At 43.6% G+C, this 12,022-nt stretch overlaps 1 protein-coding gene across 8 annotated transcripts in view; it reads right to left on the reverse strand.

The window, feature by feature from the left end:
* The window catches only part of HIPK3 (homeodomain interacting protein kinase 3), a 69,320-nt gene extending 57,973 nt beyond the window's left edge, over positions 1-11,347 (reverse strand). For 2 of the 8 annotated variants that reach the window (XM_083597775.1, XM_083597771.1), the window contains exon 1: positions 9,276-11,347. The gene's annotated coding sequence lies outside the window, so the exon portion shown is untranslated. Of the gene's footprint in view, positions 1-7,891; positions 8,022-8,561; positions 8,992-9,123 lie in introns of those variants that run through there. The other 6 variants (XM_083597777.1, XM_083597773.1, XM_083597774.1 and 3 more) reach the window with 5 other exon arrangements.
* Between the last annotated feature and the right edge of the window lie 675 nt (positions 11,348-12,022).

Consider the following 12,022-nt stretch of genomic DNA (forward strand, 5'->3'; position numbering starts at 1 on the left):
CTATGCAGCCCGTGGCTTCCATGTCAAAGTACTCTTGCGGCCCACTTGATATGAAAAGTTGTGGCCCCTGCTCTAGAACCACCCCAAGCTTTATTTACTAAAAACATTTTTTACATCACCTTTCTTAAAGAAACCCACTTTATTTGAAAGATTTCACAACTTTTCTGACACACCCTAATGTTTTAGCAACTGAGAGCATTATTTCCCTAATTTTTCCAAGTCTGTCTTGCCCAAAGGCACACATTAAGTAGATTGAATAATCAGAACCAACGGTTACTAGCTGGAAGGCATTTTGAACTGCTCCAGAAGATGGAGGGACTCATCAAGAGGATCAGTTAAGGTTGCACCACAGAGCCAAGCTATAATCCCACATTAATGGAAGCTTGATGTAAAACACTACATAATTACACACAGTACTCACGGGTGATAGTGTCACATGTTATGCCTCCGTTAAGACCTTTGCCTGATTTTTATAGCAATTCACTACAATGTCATAATGCTGCAATGAATATAGAGGCAAGCCTAGTAGCTGCTTCTAGACCAAGTGACGAGAGGAGAGTGACATGAAGGATTGTTGTTGTTGTTTAGTCGTTTAGTCGTGTCCGACTCTTCGTGACCCCATGGACCAGAGCACGCCAGGCACTCCTGTCTTCCACTGCCTCCCGCAGTTTGTTCAGACTCATGTTTGTAGCTTCGAAGACACTATCCAACCATCTCGTCCTCTGTCGTCCCCTTCTCCTTGTGCCCTCCATCTTTCCCAACATCAGGGTCTTTTCCAGGGAGTCTTCTCTTCTCTTGAGGTGGCCAAAGTATTGGAGCCTCAGCTTCAGGATCTGTCCTTCCAGTGAGCACTCAGGGCTGATTTCCTTCAGAATGGAGAGGTTTGATCTTCTTGCAGTCCATGGGACTCTCAAGAGTCTCCTCCAGCACCATAATTCAAAAGCATCAATTCTTCAACAATCAGCCTTCTTTATGGTCCAGCTCTCACTTCCATAAATCACTACTGGGAAAACCATAGCTTTAACTATACGGACCTTTGTTGGCAAGGTGATGTCTCTACTTTTTAAGATGCTGTCTAGGTTGGTCATTGCTTTCCTCCCAAGAAGCAGGCGTCTCTTAATTTCGTGGCTGCTGTCACCATCTGCAGCGATCATGGAGCCCAAGAAAGTAAAATCTCTCACTGCCTCCATTTCTTCCCCTTCTATTTGCCAGGAGGTGATGGGACCAGTGGCCATGATCTTCGTTTTTTTGATGTTGAGCTTCAGACCATATTTTGCGCTCTCCTCTTTCACCCTCAATAAAAGGTTCTTTAATTCCTCCTCACTTTCTGCCATCAAGGTTGTGTCATCTGCATATCTGAGGTTGTTGATATTTCTTCCAGCAATCTTAATTCCGGCTAGGGATTCATCCAGCCCAGCCTTTCGCATGATGAATTCTGCATATAAGTTAAATAACCAGGGAGACAATATACAGCCTTGTCGTACTCCTTTCCCAATTTTGAACCAATCAGTTGTTCCATATCCAGTTCTAACTGTAGCTTCTTGTCCCACATAGAGATTTCTCAGGAGACAGATGAGGTGATCAGGCATTCCCATTTCTTTAAGAACTTGCCATAGTTTGCTGTGGTCGACACAGTCAAAGGCTTTTGCATAGTCAATGAAGCAGAAGTAGATGTCTTTCTGGAACTCTCTAGCTTTCTCCATAATCCAGCACATGTTTGCAATTTGGTCTCTGGTTCCTCTGCCTCTTCTAAATCCAGCTTGCACTTCTGGGAGTTCTCGGTCCACATACTGCTTGAGCCTTCCTTGTAGAATTTTAAGCATAACCTTGCTAGCGTGTGAAATGAGTGCAATTGTGCGGTAGTTGGAGCATTCTTTAGCACTGCCCTTCTTTGGGATTGGGATGTAGACTGATCTTCTCCAATCCTCTGGCCACTGCTGAGTTTTCCAAACTTGCTGGCATATTGAGTGTAGCACCTTAACAGCATCATCTTTTAAAATTTTAAATAGTTCAGCTGGAATACCATCACTTCCACTGGCCTTGTTATTTGCAGTGCTTTCTAAGGCCCATTTGACTTCACTCTCCAGGATGTCTGGCTCAAGCTCAGCAACCCCACTACCTGGGGTGTACGATACATCCATATCTTTCTGGTATAATTCCTCTGTGTATTCTTGCCACCTCTTCTTGATGTCTTCTGCTTCTGTTAGGTCCTTACCACTTTTGTCCTTTATTATGGCAATCTTTGAACGAAATGTTCCTTTCATATCTCCAATTTTCTTGAACAGATCTCTGGTTCTTCCCATTCTGTTGTTTTGCTCTATTTCTTTGCATTGCTCGTTTAAGTAGGCCTTCTTGTCTCTCCTTGCTATTTTTTGGAAATCTGCATTCAATTTCCTGTATCTTTCTCTATCTCCCTCGCATTTTGCTTGCCTTCTCTCCCCCGCTATTTGTAAGGCCTCATTGGACAGCCACTTTGCTTTCTTGCATTTCCTTTTCATTGGGATGGTTTTCGTTGCTGCCTCCTGTATAATGTTGCGAGCCTCCATCCATAGTTCTTCAGGCACTCTGTCTAGCAAATCTAAATCCTTAAACCTGTTCCTCACTTCCACTGTGTATTCATAAGGGATTTGATTTAGATTGTGTCTTGCTGGCCCAGTGGTTTTTCCTACTTTCTTCAGTTTAAGCTTGAATTTTGCTATAAGAAGCTGATGATCTGAGCCACAGTCAGCTCCAGGTCTTGTTTTTGCTGACTGTATTGAGCTTCTCCATCTTTGGCTGCAGAGAATATAATCAATCTGATTTCGATGCTGCCCATCTGGTGATGTCCACGTGTAGAGTCGTCTCTTGTGTTGTTGGAAAAGCGTGTTTGTGATGACCAGCTTGTTCTCTTGACAGAACTCTATTAGCCTTTGCCCTGCTTCATTTTGCTCTCCAAGGCCAAACTTGCCAGTTGTTCCTTTTATCTCTTGATTCCCTACTTTAGCATTCCAATCCCCTATAATGAGAAGAACATCCTTCTTTGGTGTCACTTCTATAAGGTGTTGTAAGTCCTCATAGAATTGGTCAATTTCAGTTTCTTCAGCACCAGTAGTTGGTGCATAAACTTGGATTACTGTTATGTTAAAAGGTCTGCCTTGGATTCGTATCGAGATCATTCTATCATTTTTGAGATTGCATCCCAGTACTGCTTTTGCCACTCTTTTGTTGACTATGAGGGCCACTCCATTTCTTTTGCGGGTTTCTTGCCCACAGTAGTAGATATGATGGTCATCTGAACTGAATTCGCCCATTCCCGTCCATTTTAGTTCACTGATGCCCAGGATGTCAATATTTATTCTTGCCATCTCATTTTTGACCACATCCAACTTACCCAGGTTCATGGTTCTTACATTCCAGGTTCCTATGCAATATTTTTCTTTACAGCATTGGACTTTCCTTTCGCTTCCAGGCATATCCGCAACTGAACGAAATCATTTCCATATAACAATTGTGGGGTACGCCAACTAAACAGAACTGCAAATATTCAGGGGGCTACTTTTTACTAACAGGGGCTTGTGCCAAAACAAAGGACCATCCGACTTTACACTTTTAAAATAGCTGAATACTTAAAATAAAAGTAGAATGCTTGTACAGCTGGTGCTTGCACTGATCAACTTTAGGATTCTCATAGCTCAATCTTGTATTTCAGGAGCATTCCAGTAACAGGTTCCCTTATCAAAATAGATTAAATGCAACAGCGATTGAGAAGCAAAGTTACAAAGTGCAAGCAATTGCCAACATATGGCTCATACTCAGACTGCCGCCACCCCCCGCCCAAAGCATCTGTGCAGCTATACTTTTAGTGTGTTTTTTAAATCTTTACAGATTTATTCTAACACACGTTACAACTTCCTGGTAAACGGAGGGTCAAAACCCAACGAATTATTTAAAATCACACCCAAATCGAAACTGTTATGAAAACTGAAGACATCAAGGGCATGATGCCAGGCACAACTAGTCAGTGCTATTTTAAGTACCATTAACCAGAAACATTGCACTGAACTGTAACGTGGAAAACAACAGCACTTCTCGACTTGACGATGAGAAGGTAATTAGGGAGTGACATAATCGTGTCTTAATTTATACGGGAGGAAAATACTGGAGACAAAACAAGTAGCAGTACCTGATATTATGAGACAAGGGACAGAAAGAAAGCATAACAGGCTTCTAAAAAGCCGCCACTGGTAAATAAGATCTGCTTCCAGGCAACTGGCAAAGGAACTTGTGTAAACAATAACATTATTTATATATTTATTTCCTTTTCAGGCTCTCATGGAACGAACCTTCACGTGCAGGAGGAAAGGCTGGCAGGCTAATAACTTCTGCAATACAAATACTAGTTCAAAAAGTTATAATAGGCAAAAAGGCTTAAGCAGCCTTTCCTATCTATTCTTCCTCCCCAAGCAGCCTGCACCAGCCTGCTTTGACGTTAAAGAAAACACAAAGAAATCTTTGAAATCTTTCAAAGATATTTTTATGTGGTGCTGGCCTGCTTGTTTCAAGTCTGCATTTAGTTGTAATCTGTCCTGGGCTCAATGTGGTGGACAGGTTTATAAATAAAATAAAATAAAATAAATAAGAAAGGTTCCAGGCACTTAGCATTCAAGTATAGAAACTTGCTTAGTGTTCTTACATGTGCAAAAAAAAGTGCCAAAAAGACACTCTTAAATCACAACAACCCCCCCAGTCTAAGCAAACATAGATCCTGTAGCACAAAAATGGATGTGGACTTCATGGAGTTTTGGATTAGTCTTCAAAGTAAATTTAAGGGAGCTATTTACCGTAGTTACAATTTATTAGTTGTTATATTACTATTTAGGCTTGTTCAGGAAATACAAATTAAAATACTAAACACTTGTTTTACATCAGTTATTTAAACCAACCTTTCTTTCTTGGGAATTTAAATCACCTTGATCTCTTCACACATTGTTGCCTCTGGGTTGACAACTAGGATGTCACTCAACATGTTAGTTTAGGTCCAGGGGTGTTTTTCTGGCCCCTACTTAAGGTATTTGACATATGGTTTGTGGGAGGGGGAGGAGAGTAAATGAATGATTGTCACTGAATTACGAAAAGTTATAGAGCATTAAAGGTAAAGGTAAAGGGAACCCCTGACCATTAGGTCCAGTCATGGCCGACTCTGGGGTTGCGGCGCTCATCTCACTTTATTGGCCAAGGGAGCCGACGTACAGCTTCCGGGTCATGTGGCCAGCATGACTAAGCCGCTTCTGGTGAACCAGAGCAGCGCACAGAAATGCCATTTACCTTCCCGCCGGAGTGGTACCTATTTATCTACTTGCATTTTGACGTGCTTTCGAACTGCTAGGTTGGCAGGAGCTGGGACCGAGCGACGGGAGCTCACCCCGTCGCGGGGATTCAAACCACCGACCTTCTGATCGGCAAGTCCTAGGCTCTGTGATTTAACCCACAGCGCCACCCACGTCTTAAAGGACAAGCACAAGTAACTGAGTTTTTTTCTCAGCCTTCCTCAAATCCAAGCAAAAGCCTATGTATGACTTTCACTTCATCAAATTCAACCAAGTTAAATGTAAAATTTGTTTCAGAATTTCCTACCGACTAAGCATTCTGGAAAGTAACCAATTAGCAGCCCAACTTCAACTATGTTTGCTCAGAAGTCAGTCTTATTGAAAGGGGGTTGGTCAGCAGTGGGGAACCTTTTTCAGTCTCTAGGGGAAGCACATCAGTAATGGGGAAGCCCAGAGGCAAAAATAGGCAAAGCTGCAGGTGCAACTCTTCCTTTTGTACATTGGGCTACACATTCTAGCTACACAAAATAAGAGATTTCTATATGTGCACCCTCACCTTCCCATTTACACAAGCAAGAGGCATTATCACATTTCAGGCAAAAGCACTTGAGGATGGCAAGAAGCAGGGTCAATGGGGGGTGTGGCCCAACAAAAGAACATAGCCTAGGGATGCTTGCAAGGGCTGGAGGACAGCATTCAGTCCCCAGGCCAGAGGCTCCCCACCCCAGACAACATCCTACTTAAGTCTATGCATTTCAATGTGCCCACTCTGAAGTACAACTCAGATACCACCCTCTGACTTTTCAACCACTTACCATTGTAAGCCGTTGATATGTTGTAAGCCACCCAGAGTGGCTGGGGAAACCCAGCCAGATGGGGGGGGGGTATAAATAATAAAATTATTGTTATTATTATTACCGTCCTTATGTATGTCATTAGTTCGCATACAAAAACTTTTTGAACTATAAAAAGATAAGATTGTCCACTAATACTTACATCAACAAAAATATGATTACAGAGTTTGAGAAGCTTCCAAACATTACAAATAATTATTAGGTTGCAAGCCTATACCCACTTATGTGGGAGTAAGCCTCACTAAACTGACTTCTGAGTAGACAGGTACAGGATTGTACTGTTTTTCTAAGTCAAACAATATAGGCTAGAGTTCTTATTTATAGGCTATATAGTTCATGTATAGTTACCCATAATAATAATAAGCTCGAGTAGGTCAGCTATGTGTGACCAATGTAATATTTTTTCCATGGAATCATTACCTTTTAAGAGAGCTTGGCTCATTCACAAACTCTATACTAGAGCCATGACCTAGTTACGTGCTTCTTAATCTGTGTGCGCAATGACACGCTTATTAATATTAGGCACTTTAGCACTACAGAAGAAATTGTCTAATGTTAACACTGCATTTACAAAAGGTCTCCAACAAGCCAAACTTCTAAAAGCTGTCAGAACATATTTACTCCTTGTCACGCGTATGAAACTAAAATTCAAACAAACAATGAGCCTTATTATGGCTTGAGTAGTTTCAGTTAATACTATACTCAGCATCATAACTGCCCTACTATGAGGAAGAAAAGAGCATCATGACTTTTTAATTAGTTTTCTAAGAAGGGCTATACACAGATGTCAATATTTTATTTCCACAAAAATAAGATTCCAATAGCCTATTTAGTGTCATACAAGAATCCAACAACTATCAAGAAAAGTACACAGGGAATGCCAAAAATCATTGTTCTTGATTTGTTAATTTAGAAAAGGAATAGACGTGAACACCACAAAACAAAGAGCCAATGATTAACAGTACACTTTATATAGCACTTAGTGCATAGTCATGGCTTAAAATAAGTGCATTTACAAAATTAGCTACATGCATATCCAAGTATCTGGTTTCACAAGGCACACGAGAATAAGACACCAATATCTCTGGCCAAGAGAACTCGACATTTTTAGCCTACAAAACATGCACAAAATCTCTACCCAAAGTTAAATTTAGTTGAATATGTTTATAGAAAGAGAAAAATAATGTAAATGTCATAGTACATTGGAGTGAAATCCTAGCCCCACTTACTTGGGAGTAAGTCCCACTGAATTCAACAGGACTTACTTCTGAGTAGACATGATTAGGATTGCCCCCTAAATCTTGTTGAAAATGTGACAAGTTGTTAGTTATCCAAACAAGTGTTTGGGTATAAAGCTGCTGTACTAAAAGCACTGGAATCCTGTAACAGATCTCAGACTTTAATGTTTATTTAATCAAGTTATTTAAAATCTAAAAATCAATAAACCTTGACTACACACGGTTCTTGTTCAAATCAGTATCTAAGCTTGTCACCAAGCAACAAAAAATGACAAACTAAAATGCTATATAAAGTAAACAGTATCATTTCACAGTACTTCGTTTTACAGTGAATAAACTATATCACAATATGAAGGGGAAAACAAAATACAAATACCAGCATTTCACTTAAAAGAAATCAAGGACTAAGTGATTATTAGTTTTAAATTCTACATCAACTTTAAGCCCCTGTAGCTCTGAATTACTGCCAGTATCAAATGTTCACTTCACGTACCATTTTAAGTTGGCGTTTCCCCTCTCTGACATGGAAATAGACATTACTTTCCCAAAACTACAGTTGCAAATTACCCCTGAGTCCCAAAGGAAAGCAATAATCCCTTGTAACTAGAGTAGCTTGCGACCACGCCTTCCTGCTGCCCTAGCAAGTTGCAAGCGGAGCAGTCGTGTCACATTTCTTCTTTCATATCCAGAGATCCTAAAGGTTAGTTTTACAGAGGCCCGAACAGGCTTATCTAGCAAAAGTGCAAACGGGTGAGAGACACACAAAAGAGAAAATTCTGGTTGCCAAAGGAAAAGACCGCCACAGAAAGCAAGAATGGGAGCGATACTACGAAATGGAGCTGAACTATTTATATACAGTACAGTACTAATCTGTTGGCTCTCAGAGCTGTTGGTGGCAGCAAGCCTCACTATCTTCCTAATTCGACTTCGTCAATTTATACTGGAAAAAAGGCAACATAGGAAATGTGGGTTTTATTTTTGTTTTAGAAAATGTGGCTCCGTCTTCAGCATTTAAAAGCCCCCCCTTTTTTTTTACTGAGTCACCAGCTTCATCCGATGGAGCAAGAAGATATGCGAAGGTTAAGCCCCCATGTCAGGCAGCAGTTAACTTGTAAAAAGAAGTGCTCCAGGACTCAACCTTGTTTTGGAAATCATGCCCTTACCTTGCAACCAGTCCTCCTGGTCCCAGAATCACGGGGACCTGGTGCGGGTGTACAATATAAATAGAACTCTGCACATGCTCGCGGGTACTCTCGTACTATTTCTTCTATCCCAGCTCTCAGATCCGGTAGGCAATTAGAGAGGCTCCTAGATAGCCCTAACTCAACGTCTAGCTGCAAATAAAACTCGGGATGTACAGCCAGTTCCCTTGGCACTTGCAATCCGCGCACAATTCTTCGGAAGTCCCAAAAGGGATTTACTTCCAAGAAAACCTGCCTTCCTTTCCCCCTTTTTGGAGGGGAGGGGGGTGGTAAAGCCTCCCAAACAAATCCTGGTTCCGGAAAAGGGGCAGCTGACGGCGAGAAAACCTGACCTGCCTCACTTTCCCGGACCGATCCTACAGGATTCGCCCTACAGCCCAAGATCGGGGCGCCCCCAGCTCCTTATGTCGAAGTATGTAGGGGGTATGTAGGGGGACGGGGATCCACTGCCAGTTCAGAGGTGGAGAGATCTTTTTACCCAAAAGGAGGGGGAGGGAATTAAAATGCTTTTTTATTTGGTTACCTTGTTCAGCCCCCTCGGTTTTTGTTCACAACAACTCCCAAAACATAGTGGCGGGCAGGGGAGGGGACGGGGGGCGTTTCAGCTTGGCTCTGCCCGCTCAGCGGGGAAGAAGGGTCGCTCGGTCACTCGCTCGCCTCCTCCCAGCCTCTCACCTTCACAGATCCGGCAGCGCTACAGTCCCCGCCGCCGCCGCCACCGCAGCAGCCCTCGGCATGACCAGAGCGCTACTACCAGGAGGCGCCTCCCAGGCCGGGCTCAGCCTCTGGCTGCGGCTGCTGCTGCTGCTGCTGTTGCCGCCGCCTCCTCGGCCGCTGCCATCTTGTCCTGGCGGCTGAGAGGAACGCGCCCCAGCTCAGCCCGCTCAGCTCCCCGGGCCTCCGCCTCATCTTCCCGGGGAGGGATCCAGCCTGCTGCCTCCGCCGCCGCCGCCACTCCTGCAGCCGCCGCTTCCTCCGCCGCCGCCCACTTCGGCGGCTCTCCCCGCTGCTGCTTCGGTTGCGGGGCCTAGGGGCAGCGGGCACAGCTGCCTCCGTCGTTGTCCCGCTGCTGCTGCCGCCCCCTTTGCTCCTGAGGCTGTGAGGAAGCCTCAGCCCCGCTCCGACATGTCTCTGTTCCGTTTCCAGCCTGCGGGGCCCTCCTGACGAGAATAGGCGGGCCGTCCTCTTCCGCAGCTGCAGCGCCACCGGCTGGTTTCTGCCGGCCTCCTGGCTGGAAATCAGACCTCTAAACCCGCCTCTTTCTCTGGGAAAGGAGCGCGCGTCCTTCGCCTTGCTTTGGCAGAGGCCCTGTTCTCGTCTAGCAGCACCTCTGTAGGCGAGCGACAGCGCCGAGAAGCAGGTCAACGAAATAAAAATGGGGAGGAAGCGCCGTTACATGCAGATCACCGGGCGTCGTCTTCTGGCCAGACACCTGTAGCCTGACTAACTCGCTGGGCGCCTTTAGTCAGAAGAAAGAAAAACCCTACCAAGCTCAGTAGGGCTTACTTCCATCTAAAGCAGTGGTTCCCAACCTTTTTTTGACCATGCCCCACCTAAGCATTTCTAAAATCCTGATGCCCTCCACCTGTTCACGTGGAGGAAGACATTAACTCTTAATAACTCATTCTCAATTGCCCCCCTTCAAAATCAAATTGCCCCTCTGTTGGGAACAACGGATGTAAGGGTATCTAGAATTGCACCACAAAGCCTGAAAAGCACACTCTGGCCATGCGCCGTGCACATTTGTGCATTCCCAAGTGTGCAATAAACTTGAATCTTACACTGGCCCCACTTTGCATTTGCAAATGGTTCTTGTGGGCCATATACATGGGCGTAGCCAGGATTTTGTTGGGGGTGCAGGACTTGGTTTAGGGGGACCAGGACTTTTGTTATGGGAGGCAGAACTGACCTGATTGGTCAATTAGAATAGTACTTATATTGTTTTACTTGATGGGGGGGCAGGTGATCCCCCCCTTGGCTACGCCCATTTTCATTTACTTTGGCTCCAGTGTGTTCCCACCGCTGGTGTTTGAAGCTGAGTACACTTGACTTGAGCAGCAATCCATATTTATCCTGTAGTTTCTTGAGAAACTGCTGCTGATTGAGGCGCTACCCCTCAAACCAACTTCCAACCTGTTGAAAAAGGTAAGCTGAGGTGGGTACATTTAAGACAGTGGACGACACATGGGCAGATAGCAGCTTCAGCAAACAGGAGATCAGCACACAGAAACAAATCAGGTGAAGACATCCCCACTACCTCTCAACTGTGTACAGAAATGTAAGAATGTGAACTGAAACACTGAGAAAAATCAACCTCACTGCATCCTAAGCCACTGATGTGTGCATAGCCCCAATTTTACACTGGTTCTATACACTGTGGGCTGAAAGTTGTTCAAGCTTCCATTTGCACTGGAAATATTTACTTATTTAAGTTCTATTAAGTTCATTAGTTCTGCAGCTAGAGAGTACCCTTGTTGACTGGTTTGTAGTCCATGATGAAGTTTAGAAGAAGGAATTGGCCACTCAGTGGTACCAAAAATAAAGCTAGAAAGTTAGGTTCCCATTCGTGTCAGTGACACACAAGCTGTGCAGTACATGAGGACCCACTTACTCTGGAAAGCCCACCAAACAGAAATTTAAAATTATCATATATTAATTTCCTTGTAAGCAGCAGTTATACAAAAATGTTGGTTGGTTGTTATTCATTCGCTGATAAAAACATGGCAAGTCTTAAACTTTGAAAATGTTTGAATTTATTGGTGTTTTTTAAAAAATCAGGGTGCAGTCCAAACCCATCAGTTGCACTGGTATAGTGTGTGTGTGTGTGTGTGTGTGTGTGTGTGTGTGTGTGTGTGTGTGTGTGAAGGGTCAGAGATCTCCCTCTGCCCAGCTCCCCGGCAGCATGAGCTATAGTGCTATAGGTGCAGTGGTGGCTACACCACTCCTCCATGCTCAGATAGGATTTGGATTTGTCTACCAATTGTTGCAGGACTTAAATATAACTTGGCCATATCTATTAATATCCCATATAAACATGCACCTACATTCTGAAGACAGGTATTTGTATTTATTTATATTTCTTAATCTCATAATCACGTTTCATCTGCATTACTAGATACTGGTGCATAATCAAATTAGATTGGGGTACATAAATATTTCATACAAGGGCCTACAACAAAATATGCCTGGAACTGATAAACAGCTACACTAAAATATACAAATCCATCATACCTCTTGTTCCTTTTGGAGCATAAGCAAAGGTAAAACAGTGGGCTGGCGTGTGTTCTTTGTTCAGTTTAAATGTATGCGCTGTTCTTATATGGATGAATAAGACAGAAAAGTTAATTACCAGGTATTTACTAGAGCTAGTCTCAAGCACCTGGGTGCTATAAACAAGGGCAGAGTCTTCATTGCTCATAGCC

The sequence above is a fragment of the Podarcis filfolensis genome (genome assembly GCF_964270895.1).
Source record: "Podarcis filfolensis genome assembly, chromosome: 1".
Classification (NCBI taxonomy): Eukaryota; Metazoa; Chordata; class Lepidosauria; order Squamata; family Lacertidae; genus Podarcis; species Podarcis filfolensis.